General features: G+C 35.4%; 1 long non-coding RNA gene across 1 annotated transcript; it reads right to left on the bottom strand.

Moving 5' to 3' along the window:
- Positions 1-1396: 1396 nt before the first annotated feature.
- LOC129927008 (uncharacterized) lies at positions 1397-5776 on the bottom strand. Its single transcript, XR_008778715.1, has 2 exons — positions 4637-5776; positions 1397-1790 (listed from the first exon to the last, which is right to left on the bottom strand). It is a non-coding gene; the product is annotated as an uncharacterized LOC129927008 (long non-coding RNA).
- Between the last annotated feature and the right edge of the window lie 2216 nt (positions 5777-7992).

Raw genomic sequence — 7992 nt, 5'->3', positions numbered from 1 at the left:
CTAGTCATGCATATTGATCTGTGACTTAAAATATGCCAAATCATTGGTTTTCCTGGCTGACTCAGGCAACCCTTTCCATTAAAAGATAAGAAAAAGCAGAACGGTTAGAGAGGCACTTACTTAATGTGAAAAGCTCTTGCTTCCTTCTAGTACATTCTCAAAAAAAACGCGATTTGTATATGAATAATTGAATATACCATGACCCATTATATAAAATATAAATCTCCTTCTATTAAATATCGGATGTGACAGCGCTATATAAATTATTGTAATTATTGTAATAAGTTCATCATTAATGACTTCATACTAAGCATAAGTTTGCCATTCATTATAATAGTATACAAATTAATTTAGACCTAGATTTATTTTTTAATTAAATAATTTTTAGTAAGCCTTAAGTGTAGATCTATGTTATTAAAAATAAACAAAAAGAAACTTAATTTTTCTTTTAACATCGCAGAAAGTAGAGCTTTATACCCATATTGAGCTGTAAATAAGTTGGGTGGTGTGCAATTTCGCGGGTGCGTTTATGAGTTAAAGTTAATTTCTATTAAGTATTGTTAAACAGCTAATTGTCGCACCTTTTTTTTTCCTGCGTTATATCATTGTTTTCTAACGTAACCTCTCTCATCCCTCTTTTTGGTTAAATTTCACTGGAACCATTAAAAGACGGGGAAGGGAAGGAGCAAAAAAAATGGGAGTGTCATCAAAGGCCCATGCCGAACAGCAAAATGATTAGGCCAAACACAACCTCGAAGACATCAAAGCAGTTCATGCCGCTCGGGCCTTTGCGTCTTCCTGCTGTCACTTTTGTTTTAACTTGTCTGCATTGAAATAAAAAAAAAATTCTTTGGTCGCTACCAGACCGGCCCATTTGGTAGCGGCCCACCGGGCTTTTGCCCGTTTGCCCATATAGCCAGTCCGCCCCTGATTCCAGCTATTTCAAGTTCTATTCTTTAAAATAGTACACGCCTACATCTTTTTTATTTAATTACTAGCAATCTAGGGTTATAGGTCAACTAGCGTCAACAACAGAAAGACACAAAGATAAAGGCGCATTTCTTATTCCTTATGCTAGGACTAATTCTTGCAAGTGCTCCATCTTCCCGTGTTCCTTTAGAAATGGGAATTGGGTTGCCTTAACCAGCCGGAAAAATAAAACAATTGAGTTAGCAGAGTTAAAGACTCTTCACAAATTAATGACTAGATAAACACATGGATATTAGAAGATAATCAGTAGGGCAGATGATGATGTGATTACACTTTTCGGCGACCAACCGATGACCAGCTGATGACCAACTGATGCGTGAGTAGCACAACGAAAACAAAGGATTTCAAGACCTACATTTCATGAAGACCACAAACATTGAATACAAACATTTGTATCGTTGCTAAATTGACTTTTACTCTTTATTTAACATATGCAAATGAATATCAATAGGAAAATCAAGTGAAAATATTATATTCATTTATGCATTATATTAAAATAGGATTTTTAATTTATACAACCCTTCATCATATGTGACTAATGTGAGTCAATTCTTTGCATCTCCATCTCCCAGATATGAATTGGAAGATATGAAACCTAGTATACAGATGTTACGACCGGTCTGTGCATCGAAGAAAGTCGAAATATCTATACAAAGATTTATACAGAGTTGCTGTGAGCCCATACGTCAACGTCGTGAGAACATCCTCGGTAGTCTTTCGCACAGTTGTTCACATAGGTCAAGGTCATCTACGTCATCAATTCTGGGCTTGACTTGTGACTTCAAGAAATTGAAGACCAGCTGAAAAATAATTTAGAAAAAAAAGATAAATTTATTTACCTTTGACACATTTTACACACTTTTTTTTTATGGGGGGGGGGGGTGAAGGGAAGCCTTGCTAATGTATTTAGTTACACCCGCTGTCCTCAAGGGTGACAAGAGTTCAGGAAGGCTTTTGTTTTTTAAATTGCTCATTTTGGATGAATTGAGAAAAAGTTTGCATCTCTCATTCAATTTTAGTACGCTCCAACACTTGATTTATATTTTCTAATTTGGCTACCAAACGTAGTTCTCTCTCGGCATGTGTCCTGAGAAGAGTTTGAATTCGCTTTCGACGTCCTACAGGCCTACACCTAGAGTAAGTTTCTTTTTTTTTTTAGGAACGCATTACTGGATTTTCATATATGACAATATCATGTATGCTTTTCCTTCGATGTGTTAGTATGAAGTTCTGCAGTTTCTTCAGTTACAGACGAACTCGACCTGCTGCAGGTGTTTTGAATATCATTTATATCAGCATGGGTCCATGGCTACTCCTTTAGGCGAATATATCAATGTCAACTTGGGCCGTTACAATACATTGTAACAGATCTTGTCTTGTCTAATGGATTACATTGTAACAGATCTTGTCTTGTCTAATGGATTACATTGTAACAGATCTTATCTTGTCTAATGGATTACATTGTAACAGATCTTGTCTTGTCTAATGGATTACATTGTAACAGATCTTATCTTGTCTAATGGATTACATTGTAACAGATCTTGTCTTGTCTAATGGATTACATTGTAACAGATCTCATCTTGTCTAATGGATTACAGACGTTGCTTAAATAAAAAGATAAAAACGTTCTACGCATTTCATGTGTGTCAATCTAGTCATGCATGGTCATCAGTGACTCTGCTAAGTCGTTTAGCTTTGGCTGGTTTTCAATTCTATAATGGCTCTTGGGCAAGAAAGAGTACTTATACAAATTTAACCTAGCATAGGGAATAAGAAATGTGCCTATATCTTTTGTGTCTTTTTGAGCATTTGTATAGGGTTTGTTTGACTAGTCCGTTTCGTTTCTTTGATTAAAAAGTATTGGGCCGGAAGTGGCTTTTTTCCTTATATATCTTTGCATTTTTCAGTTCTCTCTTTCAATTAAACTGACATTATTATGCTATAATTTTAAGTGTGCCTGATAGAGAAAAAAATTCTGCACAAAAATACAGGTGGTTGGGATCAAACCCGATAGAGGCTATAAAAAGAAAAGACTAGCGCGTAAAACTACACATTTACAGTACTTTATTTGATGAGTATTTTACCCAAGATCTCTAGTCTCAAGATAGAATCTATACTATTACTAGATCTATTCGATTTTTATATATAGATCTAGACTAGAATTAGATGATAGATCTAAATATACTAATGGAGAGATGATAAGCGGTGCTAGCTAATAGCGTTTTTCTAAACTCTAATACTTGGTATGTAATAGTAAAACAGCACCTACCTAAATAAATCGTAACTAGCAATCAAAAACCTATATTTATTGTAGTATATATAGGTCTGTGGTTGTATTTTATATAGTCTTCGTAACTTCTTCTATAAAGAAATGACTTTTGTAATTTCTTTTACTGAAAATTGGGCTATTCGCGTCTGACACATATAATTTTTATGTTCAGCAACAAACCCTATTAGGTTTGGTTTTTCTATTTGTAAATGTATGGTTCAGTGATTTATGTATCACAACTACTCTACTTTCAGTCATGAAGTGTCTCTAAATTTGTGATTATACTTATAGTGTTATGCTAATCAAATGTCAATATTCGTTTGTCAAATATCTCACTGCTCTATTTGTTCTAATTTCTTGAGTTGAAATGTCCCATACGGAAGATGCATATTCTAAAAATAGCCTAATGTTAAAAAAGCATTTTAGTTCTAGGCCTATGTTCCTATTCTTTTGTAATAAAAAATATTTTAATCTACTCTATTGCATAGACTTACATATTATATCTAGACTGGAAACCTGAAATAAATTCTTATCCGCGATTGATTGATTCACAGACCTATACATATATAGATTTTTATGTACTTAAACTTTTTTTTCAGGCTCTTAGTGGAGTCGCCCCTATCAATCTTTTCTGTCTTAGAAAAGTAATGATCTTTAGTTTTCAAAGTTTAGAAATAATGCAAAATCATTTCTCGGATATTCATGCAAATATCTGAAACAAAGCCATTTCCTGTTTGTTTCCATTAATATAATGTTTAAAAAATTCTAGATGGAAATAATACATGTTGATTTAAATCATCTTATGTACATTTAAATAGATTGATTACCTAGATCTTTCTAGAGTATGTATCTAAAAATTGCAAAATAATAATTATAATACGAGAGTACTCTTATTTTTGATGTTCAGGTACAAGATCTAGATCTAAAAATTAAATTATATGTTACATAGGTAAGGGTTGAGAAAAAACAACTTTACTTTTTTTTAACTACTTTACAAAACAACGCCTTGCTCCAACTTTCTAAAAAATTTTCACGACATTTGTAGTGATAAAAAATCTCCATGTGCAATCTAGATATAGTATATATAAGTCTATGCCCTAATGCTTTGTTTGATTTTTATAAATAAGTGCATTTTAGTGCATCAACATGTAGATTTCAAGAAAACTTCTCATTTATTATTAAACCCAAGTAAATTAGGTAGTCGAAAAAAAAATCGCTATATATTTGCTATCTTGCCATACTATTTATTTCTTGGTAAATTGACATTAATTTATAAATAGTAAATATTTTATTTGTATTGTACCCTAATTCTTTTTTTTTTTTACCAGGCAGACGTTCATTAGCTCGCACGTTTCGTATGCCAGGTTTTTGACTTACCCAAATTGTAAATTCAGCAACCATTCCGCGACGAAAAATAACACCAAAAGTGTGATCCTCCAGTCGACGATTATCATCTGGATGGAGCTTACCAGGACCCGGACCAGGCAGACGCCAGTCTGAATGGTGACCTGAAGGGCTGCTGTCGTTGTGTGGAAGACAATCGGCGCCACAAAAGTGATTATAAATAAGAGGCAATGTGATGTTACCGACAGGAACCAGGTTATAATTGTGAATACTATAAGAAATATAAATTCTAATAGAGCAAAAATCACTTGGTCCATCACATGAGACATCTTTTCAATGTTTAGACTTTCAGCGAACAGAAGACAGTTAATGTTCGATGTTTAACTGTAGACAATATGTACCCTATGTGAAATTGAATTCCTGTTTTTGAAGAGCTGATTTTCCCTTACGTAATATATATGGGAATTACCGATGTGCTAAATATAGAAAGCGACCTTGTTTAACAGTGTGGAATTTGATATTTGTTATCCAGTGTCTTCAGTGCCGGTCTCGAATGGATGGGCGCAACCTATGAGGCTCCGCCATTATATTTTAAACTGATGTTTAGACAATTAGATCGAAATTTTAAAATATATTTCGTATTGATTGAAAATTGTATATTGTTACTAGATTCTACTACATTTATCTCATTTCATCTCAAGTTGATTTTGTTTGTAAAGTAATGAAAATTCATCATCCATTTTAGGGATCGACTTTAAAATGTCGGATGTGAGGCTCGATGTTTACTGACTTACTTTTTGCTTAGACTTAGGTCCTCCCATGCCGTTCGGTGCATTGGGCGGCAAGCTGTCTTCAGAAAGATCTGTAATGGCCTTCATGTCATCGCAACTCTTGGTATGCGTAGTTCATTTTGTCGGAGAACATGTCCCGCACACTTCATGCAACGCTCTAGCACAACGTCACTTAGTATTCGACCCCCAGTTTGGCAAATGATTTCCTTTGTTTAAGACTGACATCCCAAAATCCAGACCGCATTATTACAGCTCGACTCCAAGCAAACTATCTAATTATGTTTATCGAACTTAAAATCTCAAAAGCGAAATAGAACGAAGCATTGTCAAACGTTCGGTCTCCTCATAGCGACGCCTCTGACCTCACTCCAGTAAACTTTTGTTTTTATCAATGCTCCAACAGCAGAACATGGCATAAAACAGGAGATGAAGTTCAAGGCCGGACTATGACGTGGATGCTATGCATACACACATGATGAGAAGGGTATTCCCCTAACTCAGGCCCTGAGCTGGTACTGCCACGTAAATCTAACCCTTACCCATCAGTGAAGCGACCAAAAAAAAATGCTTCACTTAGAGTCACTAGAGGATCCAGAACTTTTTTTTTTGGGGGGGGGGGGGGGGGAAGGACCAAACAAATAAAATAACGAGTAGGGGGTGTCTAGCTCTCCATTTAAAATTTGAAGATAGCCCTGGGCGTGTTTTTTACGCTAATATAGATTTTTTTTCTACAAAATAATTAGTTTCTGGCTTACTGGGCTATGAAATCTCGTGTTTGTGTTCTGTGTAGCTAAAGGTCACTCGTTTAGGTGTGTGATCTTTAGTCCAACTTACTAATTGAGATTTATATAAAAAAAAACTCAAACCATAACACACACACACACAGACACACACACACACGCACACACACACACACACACAAACACATACATACATACATACATACATACACACACATACATACATACATACATACATACATACATACATACATACATACATACATATATATGTATATATATATATATATTGTTACAAATGAACAGTGATGGGTAGAGGTCAACGTATGACCCCGGCGAGATGACACAGCAGCGAGTGTCCTCTGGAATCTACATGTACAAACAAAGACAGGATGTGACGTGCCCTCACGTGTTGTTCCAGGGGACGAACAGATCTAAGTAGGGGGACAGTTACTAATGAACAGTGACAGATAGAGGTCACTACGTGTGACCCCAACTTGATGACACTGCAGCCGATGTTTTCTGGAATCTACATGTATAAACAAAGACAGGATGTGACGTTTCCTCACGTGTTATTTCAGAGGATACTAGCCGTGTTTGTGCAACTTTGGACAAGCGATTAGGGACTCTATATAAGCCAGAGAGTTAATGTTAAAGTCAGTCGGATGGAGTCGTGAGTGAGCCGTTACAGTCGATACAGACGATGTAAGACGTGTGCGGCTCTGTGGAAGAGAAATGTGTACGACTCGATGCAAGTTAACTAGGGTAGAGTTAACTGGAGTGGACTACTGTCGTTAAAGTCTATACAGCGAACTACAGTGGACTTGAGCTGTTACAGTCGATACAGTCGATGTAAGACGTGTGCGGCTCTGATTCGGTAGACTTGAGTACGACTTGGTTCAGCTTTGGGAGACCTGGAGCGACACTGGGAAGTGTGTCGTTGGTCTGTTCTGTGGAATACGGCTCGAGGAAAGTTGAGAAGAGAGGAATTGCAACGAAGTGAAGAGATGAATTGCAACGAAGTATAGCTAACTGTAAACTGACAGATATTGTACAGTCTTCTACGCTACATGTTACAGTAACGAATTGTTAGGGTTAATAGTCATTAAAGTTATATGATACTGAAAGTTTAGTCGTCAAGTTCTTTGCTGTATTTTTATTTGTGTGCCAACTAATACATCTAGCCAGAAGATTCAGAAATACGTAACAATATATATATATATATATATATATATATATATATTATATAATACAGACATTACTTCAAAAATGAAGATGATTACGTCCTACGCGTCATGCATTTAGTCATGCATATTAACCAGTGACTTTAATTCTGCAAAGTCACTGGTTTTCCTGGCTAGCTCAGGCAACCCATTCCATGCTCTAATAGCACTAAGGAAGAAGGAGTATTTGTACAAATTTCTCCTAGCATATGGGACGAGGAATGTACCTTTATCTTTGTGTCTTTCAGAGTATTTTATTAAATTTTGTTTTTGTATTTGAAGATTATGGTTCAGTGTTTTATGTATAATTGCTACTTTACCTTTGAGCCTTCTGTCCTGAAGGCCTTCTAAATTTAGTGATTTTACTAAAGGTGTTACTCTAGTCAAATGTGAATATTCGTTTGTTATGAATCTCACTGCTCTATTTTGTGTCTGTTCCAGTTTCTTAATGTTTTTTTGAGTTGAGGGGTCCCAAACGGAGGATGCATATTCTATTATTGGCATAACCAAGGTTAAATAACATTTTAGTTTTATGTTCTTATTTGATTTATAGAAATTTCTTTTAATAAATCCTAATGCTTTGTTTGATTTTTTTGTAGTTTCATCAATATGTGGATTCCATGACAGTTTTTCAT

Source organism: Biomphalaria glabrata, chromosome 6, assembly GCF_947242115.1.
Source record: "Biomphalaria glabrata chromosome 6, xgBioGlab47.1, whole genome shotgun sequence".
NCBI lineage: Eukaryota > Metazoa > Mollusca > Gastropoda > Planorbidae > Biomphalaria > Biomphalaria glabrata.
The sequence above is the reverse complement of the archived record's forward strand: the minus strand, read 5'-3'. Positions and strand labels throughout refer to the sequence as shown.